The sequence below is a fragment of the Puma concolor genome, chromosome D2, assembly GCF_028749965.1.
Source record: "Puma concolor isolate L17-30 chromosome D2, mPumCon1.1.hap2, whole genome shotgun sequence".
Classification (NCBI taxonomy): domain Eukaryota; kingdom Metazoa; phylum Chordata; class Mammalia; order Carnivora; family Felidae; genus Puma; species Puma concolor.
In genome coordinates this window covers 65,392,181-65,406,597 of record NC_141677.1, presented here as the reverse complement: position 1 = coordinate 65,406,597, position 14,417 = coordinate 65,392,181, and positions in this window count along the sequence as shown.

The following is a 14,417-nucleotide window of genomic DNA, read 5'->3' as shown; positions in this document are numbered from 1 at the left end:
CTCAGGGAGATCAGAAGCTACCTTTCTCTTGTGGGTGATGCGAGGATGGAGCTCCTTTCTCTCCTAATTTATTCTACAATTCTATTTGTTTAAAAAGCAGTGATCATTACGTCCACACTGATTTGTATTCTTAACATGTGATTTTTGTAACTTGCTTAAAAAATTGTAATGGTATACAGGAAACATGCATGTAACATGTGATCTCTTCAGTGGCCATTACTGATTGGAACATAAATGGAGAGCTGATTTAGGGTTGGCATCAATTCATAAGTTGGTTAATTAAATTATCTATGAAGAATTTGAGCTAAGAATAGACACCAGAGTCCAGCAGTAGTAAAGTGGGAGTGGGAGGGAAGAAAAAGGAGGAGACAAAAAACTTTTGCTATCAACATTAGGTAATAAGAAAACAATGTTGTTAGCAGAAGTAGAAAGAATATCATATCACAATAGATATTGTGTTCATGCTAAAGTCTTACTTTAAAGTAGACATGTGATAGAATGAAAAACTCACTACATTGTTTAATTTTCTTTATTTCACAGTGATGAAACTCTTAGAAGTGGATGCTCTTCCTAATCTTTGATCCAAGATTGACAAGAGTTGATTGTCTCTTACATATTTCAAAATCTAAGATATGGATAATTGAAAGACAAATAATTTTGTTCTCTCTTTACCTTGATTCCAGTCACCAGTGATTGTTTCATACATATGAATCATGTTGATTAGCAATACATATGCCTTTGTAATAAACAATGGAGATATTAAGAATAAATAAATGCTGGGGCACCTGGGTGTCTCAGTCGGTTGGGCATCTGCCTTGGGCTCAGGTCATGACCTCATGGTTCATGAGTTTGAGCCCCGCACTGTGCTCTGTGCTGACAGCTCAGAGCCTGAAGCCTGTTTCGGATTCCGTGTCTCCCTCTCTCTCTGCCCCTCCTCCACTCATGCTTTGTCTCACTGTCTCTGAAAAATGAATAAACTTAAAAAAAATTTAAAAAAAAGAATTAGAGAAATCAGCAACTCATTAAAAAAGAACAACATCAGAATCTTAGGGGTCCCAGAACAGGAAGAGAGAGAAATAGGGGTAGAAGGGTTATGTGAGCAAATCATAGCAGAAAACTTTACTAACCTGGGGAAAGACACAGACCTCAAAATCCAAGAAGCACAAAGGACTCCCATTATATTCAACAAAAACCAACCATCAACAAGGCATATCATAGTCAAATTCACAAAATACTCAGGCAAAGAGAGAATCATGAAAGCAGCAAGGGAAAAAAAAGTCCTTAACCCACAAGGGAAAACAGATCAGGTTTGTAGTAGACCTATCCACAGAAACTTGACAGGCCAAAAAGGAGTGGCAGAATATATTCAATGTGCTGAATCAGAAAAATATGAATCCAATAATTCTTCATCCAGCAACGCTGTCATTCAAAATAGAAGGAGAGATAAAAAGTTTCTCAAACAAAAATTAAAGGAGTTCATGACACTAAACTAGCCCTGCAAGAAATTTTAAGGGGGACTCTCTGAGGGGAGAAAAGATGAATAAATAAATAAATAAATAAATATCAAAAGCAGCAAAGATTAGATAGGATCAGAGAACAGTACCAGAAACTCCAACTCTACAAGCAACATAATGACAATAAATTCATATCTTTCAGTACTCACTCTTACCATCAATGGACTCAATGCTCCAATAAAAAGACATAGGGTAACAATGGATAAGAAAACAAGATCCATCTATATGCCATTTACAAGACACCCACTTTAGACCTAAAGACACCTTCAGGTGGTAAGTAAGGGGGTGGAGAACGATCTATCAGGCTAATAGTCAACAAAAGTAAGCTGGCATAGCCATACTTATCACACAATCTAGACTTTAAAATAAAGCTGTATCAAGACATGAAGAAGGGCATTATATCATAATTAAGGGGTCTATCCATCAAGAAGACATAACAGTTGTACACATGTATGTGCCAAATGTGGAGGCACCCAAATATATAAATCAATTAATCGCAAACATAAACTCATTGATAGTAATACCATAATAGTAGGAGACCTCAACACCCCAACTCACAGCAATGGGCAGATATCTAATAAAAAAATCAATAAGGAAACAATGGCTTGAATGACACACTGGAACAGATAGACTTAACAGATATATTCAGAACATTTCATCCTAAAGCACCAGAATACATATTCTTCTCCAGTGCACATGGAACGTTCTCCAGAAGAGACCACATACTGGGACACAAATAAGCTCTCAGCAAGTGTGAAAAGATCGAGATCATACCGTGCATATTTTCAGACCACAACACCATGAAACTCAAAATCAACCACAAGAAAAAATTTGGAAAGGTAACTAAAGAGTTACTAAGGGTAACTGGAGACTAAAGAACATCCTACTAAAGAATGAATGGGCTAACCAAAAAGTTAAAGAGGAAATTAAAAAAATACATGGAAGACAATGAAAATGATAACACCACAACCCAAAACCTCTGGGACACAGAAAACATGGTCATAAGAGGAAAGTATTTAGCAATCCAGACCTTCCTAAAGAAGGAAGAAAGATCTCAGATACACAACCTAACCTTATGCCTTAAAGTGCTGGAAAAAGAGCAGCAAATAAAACCCCAAACCAGCAGAAGTCAGGAAATAATAAAGATTAGAGCAGAAGTTAATGCTATCAAAACAAACAAACAAACAAACAAACAAAACCCAGTAGAACAGATCAATGAAACCGGAAGCGGGTTCTTTGAAAGAATTAACAAAATTGATTAGCCAGTTTGATCAAAAAGAAAAAGGAAAGGACCCAAATAAATAAAATCAAGAATGAAAGAGGAGAGATCACAACCAACACAGCAGAAATAAAAACAATAATAAGAGAATATTATAAGCAATTACATGCCAATAAAATGGACAATCTGGAAGAAATGGACAAATTCCTAGAAACATATACACTACCAAAACTGAAACAGGAAGAAATGGAAAATAGAACAGACCCATAACCAGTAAGGAAATCAAATTAGTAATAAAAAATCTGCCAAAAAACAAGAGTCCAGGGCCAGATGGCTTTCCAGGGGAATTCTAGCAAACATTTAAGGAAGACTTAACACCTATTCTCTTGAAGTTGTTCCAAAAAATAGAAATGGAAGGAAAACTTCCAAACTCTTTCTATGAAGCCAGCATTACCTTGATTCCAAAACCAGACAGAGACCCAACTAAAAAGGAGAACTATAGACCAATTTCACTGATGAACATGGATGCAAAAATCCTCAACAAGATATTAGCCAACTGACTCCAACAATACATTAAAAAAATTATTCACCACGACCAAGTGGGATTTATACCTGGGATGCAGGGCTGGTTCAATATCCATAAAACAATTAACGTGATTCATCACATCAATAAAAGAAAGGACAAGAACCATATGATCCTTTCAATAGATGCAGAGAAAGCATTTGACAAAATTCAGCATCTTTCTTAATAAAAACCCTCAAGAAAGTATGAATAGAAGGATCATACTTCGAGGTCATAAAAGCCATATATGACAACCCAACACTAATATCATCCGCGATGGGGAAAAACTGAGGCTTTCCCCCAAAGGTCAGGAACAAGACAGGGATGTCCACTCTCACCGCTGTTATTCAACATAATATTGGAAGTCTTAGCCTCTACAATCAGGCAACACAAAGAAATAAAAGACATCCAAATCAGCCAGGAGGAGGTCAAACTTTCACTCTTTTCAGATGTCATGATACTCTATATGGAAAACCAAAAGATTCCACCAAAAAACTGCTAGAACTTATTCATGAATTCAGCAAAGTTGCAGGATATAAAATCAATGCACAGAAATCGGTTGCATTCCTATTCACCAACAGTGAAGCAACAGAAAGAGAAATCAAGGTATTGATCCCATTTACAATTGCACCAAAAACCATAAAATATCTAGGAATAAATCTAACCAAAGAGGTGAAAAATCTATACACTGAAAACTATAGAAAGCTTATGAAAGAAATTGAAGAACACACAAAAAAATGGGAAAAGATTCCATGCTCCTGGATAGGAAGAACAAATATTGTTAAAATGTCGATACTACCCAAAGCAATCTACATATTCAATGCAATCCCTATCAAAATAACACCAGCATTCTTCACAGAGCTAGAACAAATAATCCTAAAATTTGTATGGAACCAGAAAAGACCCCAAATAGCCAAAGCAATCTTGAAAAAGAAAACCAAAGCAGGAGGTATCACAATCCCAGACTTCAGGCTGTACTACAAAGCTGTAATCAAGACGGTATGGTACTGGCACAAGAACAGACACTTAGATCAATGCAACAGAATAGAGAACCCAGCAATGGAACCACAAACGTGTGGCCAACTAATCTTTGACAAAGCAGGAAATAATTCCCAGTGGAATAAAGACAGTCTCTTCAGCAAGCGGTGCTGGGAAAACTGGACAGCAACATGCAGAAAAATGAACCTGGACTACTTTCTTACACCATACACAAAAATAAACTCAAAATGGATGAAAGACCTAAGTGTCAGACAGGAAGCCATCAAAATCCTCAAGGAGAAAGTAGGAAAAAACCTCTTTGACCTCAGCTGCAGCAATTTCTTATTCAACACATCTCTGGAGGCAAGGGAAACAGAAGCAAAAATGAACTACTGGGACCTCATCAAAATAAAATGCTTCTGCAGAGTGAAGGAAACCATCAGCAAAACTAAAAGATAACTGACAGAGTGGGAGAAGATATTTGCAAATACATATCAGATAAAGGGTCAATATCCAAAATATATAAAGAACTTATTGAATTCAATACCCAAACAACAAATCATCCAGTGAATAAATGGGCAAAAGACATGAATAGACACTTCTCCAAAGAAGGCATCCAGATGGCCAACCAACGCATGAAAAAATGCTCCACATCACTCATCATCAGGGAAATACAAATCAAAACCACAATGAGATACCACCTCACTCCTGTCAGAATGGCTAATGTTAACAACTCAGGCAACAACAGATGTTGGCGAGGATGCAGAGAAAGAGGATCTCTTTTGTGTTGTTGGAGGGAATGCAAGCTGGTGCAGCCACTCTGGAAAACAGTATGGAGATTCCTCAAAAAGTTAAAAATAGAACTACCCTACGACCCAGGAATTGCACTACTAGGTATTTATCCAAGGGATACAGGTGTGCTGTTTTGAAGGGACATATTCACCCCAATGTTGATAGCAGCCCTATCAACAATAGCCAAAGTACGGAAAGAGCCCAAATGTCCATGGATGAATGAATGGGTAAAGAAGATGTGGTATATATTCACAATGGAGTATTACTCAGCAATCACAAAGAATGAAATCTTGCCATTTTCGGCTGCGTGGATGGAACTGGAAGATCTTATGCTAAGCGAAATTAGAGAAAGACAAATATCATATGACTTCACTCATATGAGGACTTCAAGAGACAAAACAGATGAACATGAGGGAAGGGAGACAAAAATAATATAAAAACAGGGAGGGGGGACAAAACATAAGAGATTCTTAAATATGAGAACAAACAGAAGGTTACCAAAGGGGTTGTGGGAGGGGAATGGGCTAAATGGGTTAGAGGCATTAAAGAATCTACTCCTGAAATCATTGTTGTACTCTATGCTAACTAATCTGGATGTAAATTTAAAGAAATAAAATAAAGTAAAATAGTTCTAAAAATAAAAAAAAAATGTTTGGCAAGCTGAACTGGTAGTGAAGTCAGTACTGATGCAACTAAAGTGGAAAATTAAAACATCGTTGGACTTTATCTTCTTGACTGTCAGTATACTTTCGGTGTGACCCAGCTATATTCCAAGAAGATGCTTATGGTAAAAGAAAAAAATGGGTCTAGACCAAGGAGAGTGAATTAATAACTGTGTAACATCATCCATACACACCCACACTACTCCTGTGGCCTTATTATCAAACATATTTTCTGCCACGAAAGTTTAAGCATGATGATGCATACGCTAAGTGAAAACCATGGCCAATTGTGATATGTACCTTCCAAGATGCTTAAATGATAATAACTTACAGTAAGTCCAATCTATGCAAATTCGTTTTGCTATTGGTGTTAAATGTGTTCTTGTTCAGATATTCTGACCTCTTAGGGGTCAAACGTGGTGGAAGTGCAGATCTGACTCAACTGCTTTTAAAAAATCTTTAATCAAGTGTTATATCAGCAGGCAACAGATGGAGGGAAAGCTATTTGATATCGCATCAGTAGCAATATGCCCAGCACACGATATGAAGCACAGATGTTTATCTGGAATGGCCATGAAGTTGGAAGCTGAAAACTTGGAAGGGAGCTATTGAGTTCTAAAACCTCTCCAATGCCATATTGTAAACAGGCAGGACAGCCTCCAAGGGGTAGCATTAATACCTGATTCTCTTATGTTCTTCTAGTAATAGAGGATGCACAAAAGCACGTATGCTCAGTACTAAAACCCCAAGTCGGAGATGTCTTTTTCAACTCTGAACAGTATTACCAATTAATGTGTTTTTGTGAGAAATTTCTTTTTCCCCAATATCTCTTTTGAGTTTTACATTCAATATTTTATTGTATCTCTCATGCTTTATATGATGAGAGTCTAAACTAATCCTCACACATCCTTTTGCCTCCTTAAAAAATATGCATAGTATAAAACATGTAAGTATCATTTACCCTATGGGAATTTCCCCACCTGCCAAATGGTTGTGAAACTTTGTTTGTTTTCCATGTGTTTGCTTTTATTGATGAGGTACCATTTTTATTCTAACTTCTCAAGAGACCATTCTTCACTCAGCAAAGAGTGAAAATATGTAAGTCGGCTGTCAATTCACATCATGAGCATGAATGAAATTACATACTAAAAGTGGGATTTCTGCTTTCTGTAGGTAGACAGGCCCACTGATACCACTTGCGAGGCTTGGGGAAAGAGGACAAATGGAGAGTGTTTCATCTAGTACCTACATTTTCAATTATCTTCCCTCATTCCAGGCTGTACTGTGAAGAGCCAGGAGCATGTTTGTGAAGACCTCAGACCATAAGTCCCAGTTCTGTCATTCAGTGCCTTCTTGAAAAGAGCTGCCTCTTGACTCCTAGGATTTAAAGGTACTTCATTGTCATGCTCTGCATTTAGGAATACAGGCTGAGGGAAAGAACTATATGCTGCAGGAAGCAGGCTTGGGGTTATTCAGATAGGGAGTTCTGCAGACTTAAGTATCCAGAGGGCAGCATAAAGTAGGTATGTGGGCTGAAGTTGGGCTTATTTATTTATTTTTTTTTTGGCCTCACAAAGCCCTTTTCCTGCATGGCGGGATACAGCTAGAAGAGTGCTATAGCAGGGAACTCAACAGCGTAAGACCCTGGACAGTGGCCCAGTTGCCCGAGTCTAAGGTTGTTATTGTGTGTAAATTTTATTCTTTTTATATACACAAAGAAAGATAAAATGAATTATGGTAGTCCATACTTAGGCAAAGACAAGTGCCCAATTTGTACATCTTGCTCACTATCATGGACGAACTTTCCCCCATCATTCCATTTATGTTATTTCCATTTGTAGGATTGGGTATATCAGGTGCCCCCCTCCAAGGGGCATAAAGCTCTCTCCTTGAGTATGGATGGGATCTGTAATTTACCTCTAACCAATAGAATATTGCAAACATAATTGGACATCATTGGTTGTATGTCAAAGATGATGGAATGCTTGCATAAGACTCAATCTTGGGAAGTTGGACAGAGAGATTGTTCTGCTAGTCTTGAAGAAGCAAACTGCTGTGTTAATCACCTATGGAGATGTGCACATGGCGAGGAACTGGGTAAGCCCTTGAGAACGTCTCAGTCCTACAACCATAAGGAACTAAATTTTGCCAATGAGTACATGAACTTGGAAGATGACCCCTAGCTTTAAAAAAGATCACAGACTAGTTGACACCATCATTATAGCCTTATAATAAATACACTGAGCTGAGAACCCATTTACATGGAACCAGGATTCCTAACACTGTAATAAAATGCGTATGTGTTGTTTGAAGCTACTAGCTTTGTGATAACTTGTTAAACAGCATAAGGAAATGAGTGTATCAGTTCTTTGGAGTTCAGACATGTGTTCTTTCTTGACTTTGTCCTACTTAGTCTTTCCCACAACGATTAAATGTAATCACTCTATTCTTGTGCAAAGATCCTTGTTTTATTGGTGCAGGATTGCATCCTTTAAGAATGCCAAATTCCTTGTATTGACTAAGTACAGGCTTTTCTTAAAAAATTACTTATTTGAGTTACTATAACCAAATAAAGATGATCACGTTCAAAGATGTGCAGATTTTTTGAAGACCTTGCTCATGATGTGTCCCCTTTTTCTTTCTAATTTATTCTTCAAGCATATACTTATTTCTCTGAAATCTTTTAGATTTCTTACTTTGCCACATGACACCGTCAGAAATGTTCTCTTCTTCCTTCCATATGTAAACCATTTTCCTTGATCTGCTTTTAGAACTTCTTTTTAGTCAATCCTTTACTTAGCAATTGTATATGTACCCTTCCTTTCATAATCAAATTATATTCTTCTAGGTTGGAGACAGGGGCAGAAATAAAGTCATTAATGCCTTTTTTATGTCTTTTTTTAAAAGAGATTTTATTTTATAATTTTTTTAATGTTTTATTTATTTTTGAGACAGAGAGAGACAGAGCATGAGCAGGGAGGGGCAGAGAGAGAGGGAGACACAGAATCCAAAGCAAGCTCCTGGCTCTGAGCTATCAGCACAGAGCCTGACGCGGGGCTCAAACTCACGAACCGTGAGATCATGACCTGAGACGAAGTCAGACGCTTAACCGACTGAGCCACCCAGGTGCCCCAAAGAGATTTTATTTTTTAAGTAATGCGACACCCAACATGGAGCTCACACACACAACCCTGAGATCAAGAGTCACATGTTCTACTGACTGAGCCAGCCACGTATGTCCTGTCTTCGGCAGTGCCTCTTCTACTCCTTGGGTAGAATGGGCTCTTCTTAACCACTTGGATATAGAAATGGAAGTGATGTTGTTGAACTGTGCAGTATTCAGCCCCAGCATTCCTCAGCCCACACTCAGATTCTTTGGAATCTACCAAAACAGGTCTGATGATGCACGTCTTGTTGAGGCTCAATTGATCTTTTCCATCCTCAAACTGGCAACACCTTATTGATAGATTTGGCAACTTTGATTCAACAAATCCTCATTTGCTTGGAAATTTGGGTGCCATTTAAAATAGTCTGAGCGAAAGAGGGGATAGAGAGAGAGCCCCAAGTGAAGGATGTGATCTGATCTGTAATATACATTTGAAAAATACCTTCTGTTATTTTTAGAAGGACAAACAAAGGCTGAAATCAACTGGGAAAATCAAAGGAGTACCTCCTATTTCTGCTCTAGTTCTCTTCTTGGCTAGCAAGAGCCAAATGGAGCCTCCTGTGGGTTTTTGTCATTCTTGGTTGAAGCCCTGAATGTTGGCAGACTGTCCCCACAGGCAAGGTAAAAGGAAGAATTGAGACAATAATCAGGGTAATTCAGGCACTGTGTGTGCTAATAGAGAAAACAGGTGCTTGGGGCTTGATTGACCCAGCTTGGAACAAATGCTAGGGATAAATGGCCTTCACGCTTCTTTCTGTTTCATAACTAGAGGGAGCTTGAAAACTCTGCCCTATTGATCTCTCTGAAGACAAATCTTCTGTTTCCTCATGAAAAGTGTCTAGATTTCTTTAAACCTCAACTACTTACAAAAATATTAAAAACCTCAGCCATAATTGCATCATTTCCCATTAAAATCTAGGCATTCACTTCAAATAATACTGATAATCTAAGATTTGAACAATTATATAAAAAATGGTTTGAGGCACTCAAATATCTTGTTACGATGGGGGGAATTTAGCAGAGATGCTATGTGTAGAGGAAATGTTAAAATCAATTTGAAGTTTTAAGAGCCTTCTTTCTTTGGATTAAATGTAGCATTAATGCTTTGGGGAAAAGTGTGTCTTGCTCTAGTTTTCTGTGCAGCAGAAGTAGGAGAAAAGGATAGCTGATTCCAGATACTATTGCTTCCTTTATATAGCAGATGTGTTTACTCTGTGATTTTGATCCCAACATCCACTCCAGGGTTAATGGAGATAGTTTAACCAAATTGTCTCTGCAGAATTTCCTTAGAAATTCTGGGATATTAGGGGATATACAAAAATTAGGGGATATACAAAAATTCACATGTGATATACTCACTTGATTTTAATACATATTTGATTAAGTCTGGCCAACAAAACAATTTGCAATGGCAGAACCTATACAGTTCGCTTATAGAGCCAGCAAGTGGAAAACTTCTTAGCTGAAATAGTTATATAATGTAGGAGGAAGGGGGCAGTTACCCAAGATCTGTTTATAATCAGCTTTTATGCTAAGAGAATTACATAAAATTTAACTCCATGTCAAACCTGGCATGAAATAACAATGGGTAAATCATGCAGACCTATCCCAGAATCACTGTGAACTTCTTTATTCTCTCTGATTTCGAACATAATTGCTGATTAAATATGAGACCATGATTTAAAAAAAAAAAAAAAAAAACCTTTTACTTGCCTTTTAGCTTTTTAGTTTAAAAATGGATTCTCTTTGGTCATTTAGCTTCCATGAGGACTGCTTCCTATATTTAGTTTTCAGGAAATTTCCCTTATTTCTTAAAAAAAACAACGTATTTTGTTACTTCACTGCAATTCAAAAAATGGAAAAGAAAATAAAGAATCTAAACAAAATCCACCTCCTGATTCCAGCAGTTCTTTCTTGGAAGCTACATAAGAGCGATTAGGTCCCACTTGCCCATGATGAAACTAATACTAGAAAAGCCACCACTCATTGTAGAAGCTTAATGCCATTACCTTCATTGAAAATACAGCAAAGAAAAATCTAAAGCCCCTTTTTATTCTCAGAAGTTACAATTGTGTCCTTTTATCTCCAAATTAAAAAAAAATCCTGTTTAACTCTACCTCTTGAAAATGGATATGGTTTACTTCTAAAAGTACATAGAAGAATCAATGATTTAAAGGGGGCAAAAAATTAAAGAGATTGAATTAAGAGATGGGAAGGGGTAAAAACACTGGTAGTCATTGATTGCTCATTTGGATATTGATTCATCTTTGAACATAGTTACTGATCATCTGTGTCCTGAGCATGGTCCCAAGCACTAAGCAAACAATAATGCACATTATTTGACTTGGTGAAGTTTGCCTTTACCAATGGCTGGAGAGGCATTCATCATAGGGATATATCATAGGCAATATAAAGGCATTATATTTTTTAAATGAATACATAATTATGAACTGAGATAAACTGTATGAAGAAAAGGAGCATCATTCTTAAACAAGAAAGTAATAACTTGGCTTAGTAAAGTGATAAATGAAGAAGAGAGTGATGAAGGAACATTCATTGCTGCCAGAGTGGTATATACAAAGGATATGAGAAGCCAACAGCATTGAGGTAAGAGTGTAGGGAGAATGCTTGGAAGGGTGAGCAGAAACCAAATCACATTTCTTTGTGGCCCTGTTAAGGATTTTTATTTTATGTGCAACAGAAAGTTTTTGACAACTTTAAACACTGTTGCCATAATTAGATCTAATCTGTGACAGGTAAACTTTTAGTGGAAAACTCCAGTAAGTATTATAGAATCTACTTTTGAGTTCTTGGCCACTTATTAACTAGGGGCAATGCTTTCATATCCAGTGAATGTATGTGTAGTTGTGTAAAATTTGTGCAAAAATTAAACTGTGTCCTTACACCTCATAAGAACAGTTCTAAAAGAGATTCAACAAATGATAAATTCACCAGTTTTCTTTCAGTTACTATGTCAATATATATTTAGAATTTTGTACGTTATTTAATTTCTTTTTTTCTTCATTTCAATTTGAATTATAGCATCTGTCAGACTAAATTTTTATGTAACAATTTCTAGCTTTATATTGAACTGATAAACCTAATAGTTGTTATCAGTAACATCAGTGCACATATATATTTCTTTAATCTTTTCATGAGGGCAAAATACAATGAATTATTCATATCATTGCATAAGTTGATAGTGATCGTGGCAAATAGGCTCTTAAGGTAGCTCTAATGATTCCTATTTCCTGCTATTCATACTGATATGTGATCCCCTATGTGGGGATCCTGAATGTGGACCACACCTATGATTTTTTTATATTAGAATATGGTAATAGGATGTGCAAGATTATTCATATGTGATTACATGATTTACACAAGCTTGTAATGCTCTTCTTGCTAGACTTTTTCCATCTCTTGCTTGCTTTGAGGAAGTAAGTGGTCCTACCTGGGGAGTCCTACATGGCAAGGAATTGTGGGTGACCTCTAGGAGCTGAGAATGTCTCTAGTCAATAGTCAGCAAGAAATTGAAGCCCTCAGTTCTATAATTGCAAGAGATTGAATTCTTCCAACAGCATGAGTGAGCTTGGGAAGCAGAAACTTCCCCAGTTGATCCTGGGGATCAACCCCTGACAAATTAGCCTTTATTGCAGCCTTTGTGAGACTGTACACAGAAGATCCAGTTTAGCCATATTCAGATTCTTGACACACAGACACTGGGAGATAGTGAATGTGTGTTTTTTTAACCTCTAAGTTTGTGGTGATAATGTTATGCAAGATTAGATCAATACAACAGTGTATTGATGTTGCCAAAAATGTACTTTGTATGGCAGAAAGGATCGCTATTCAAACAGATTAAATGTTACCAGTCAGTAAATGCATGGAAGACTAAAAATTCAACCTGAGAGTTGATTTAGCAGTATCTATGCATTTCTCTGAAAGAGTTTGTTCTCACAAAGTTGATTGTATGAATGCAGAACAATAGTTGCCTTTCAACTTGCTCAAGTCACAACTTCTTTGTTCTGTGTCCTCATCTCCAGAAAGGTAATATTTGCCCTTCTTACATAATGGATTATTATAAGATTAAATTGATATCATTTTAATTAATAACTATCACACCTAGTACACGGAAGCCAATAACAACTATAATATGGTAGCTATTTAAGTGGAAATATGAAGTGTTAATGAGTTCTCCTCTACTCCCTGTGACCTACCATTAATTATACATCCACCTTAGACAGATTCTTCACTTAGAGCTTTTGAATCCATATCTCTTTATTTGAGTTAAGAAGAGATTGATAGTTGATCTCCTTAGTAACATTCAGTATGTCCCTTCATTTTAGCAAGGGCAGGTGTATTACCATAGTCCTGATTTATAGGAATTCACACGAATGAGTTGTTTAACTCTGTTCTTGGGTGCATTGCAACTCAAAATTCTCTTTTGTGAAAATTCAGTGCTTTCCATTTGTCCATGCCTTGCCATTAATATTCGCCTTCACATTTGCAAGCTTGTCACAAAAAATGAATTTATTTTCAGTCCTCTACCATTTGCGCAAATGCTGCTGTCACCGAAGGGTGAAGATACAGACAGAATTTAAATGCATAATATCACAAATGTTTTTAAAACTCTTTTATTAATGCAGTTCACAGCAAAATTAACATAAATAATATTGTTTTTAGTCCATTGGTTCCCAAAAGCATTAAGATGCAAAAACATATCTTGGGGAGAAAGGATTCTCAATGTGGTTAGCAAAAAGTATCAGCAATTGGGTGTAAAATGTGGTTCAGCTGCTTCTGTAAAGTTAATAATTTTTTAAAAAGATCTAAATGATGAGAGATCTTTTTATTGTTGTTGTATGTTTTCCCTATTGGCTGATTTTTCAGCTCATAAAGTATTCTTGCTGCTGGGTGAACCATTTGTGATAGCTCCATTGTGGCTGATTTTCTTTTTGTGTCAATGGCCAACCTGCATCAGAAAGACTAAGTATCATAGTTCAACTTGATAGGGGCACCATTCATCAAAGCCTGGAAAATTAGAAAGCACTTTATTTAAATTAAGACACATGTCTTAAAATGGTGGTACTCAGGGGGCCCCTGGGTGACTCAGTCAGTTAGGCGTCCAACTTCAGCTTAGGACATGATCTCAAGGTCCGTGGGTTCGAGCCCTGTGTCTGGCTGTGTGCTGACAGTTCGGAGCCTGGAGTCTGCTTTGGATTCTATGTCTCCCTCTTGTATCTACTCCTCCCTTGTTTGCACTCTCAAAAATAAACATTAAAAAAATTGTGATGCTCAGAAAATTGGTTATTTTACATTTTACATTCACTGAATACAAAATATTCAGGAGCAGGAATGAACAAAATCACACAGTCACCGGGTTGAATGTCTTAACTACACTTTTAAAACTTAGCTGTCCCAATAAATGAAAATTAATCCCAACAAAATGAAAATTAATGCATATCTGTTTAATGTAAATATCTTATTTCTTTTTTTTTTTTTTCTTTTTTTTCAACGTTTATTTATT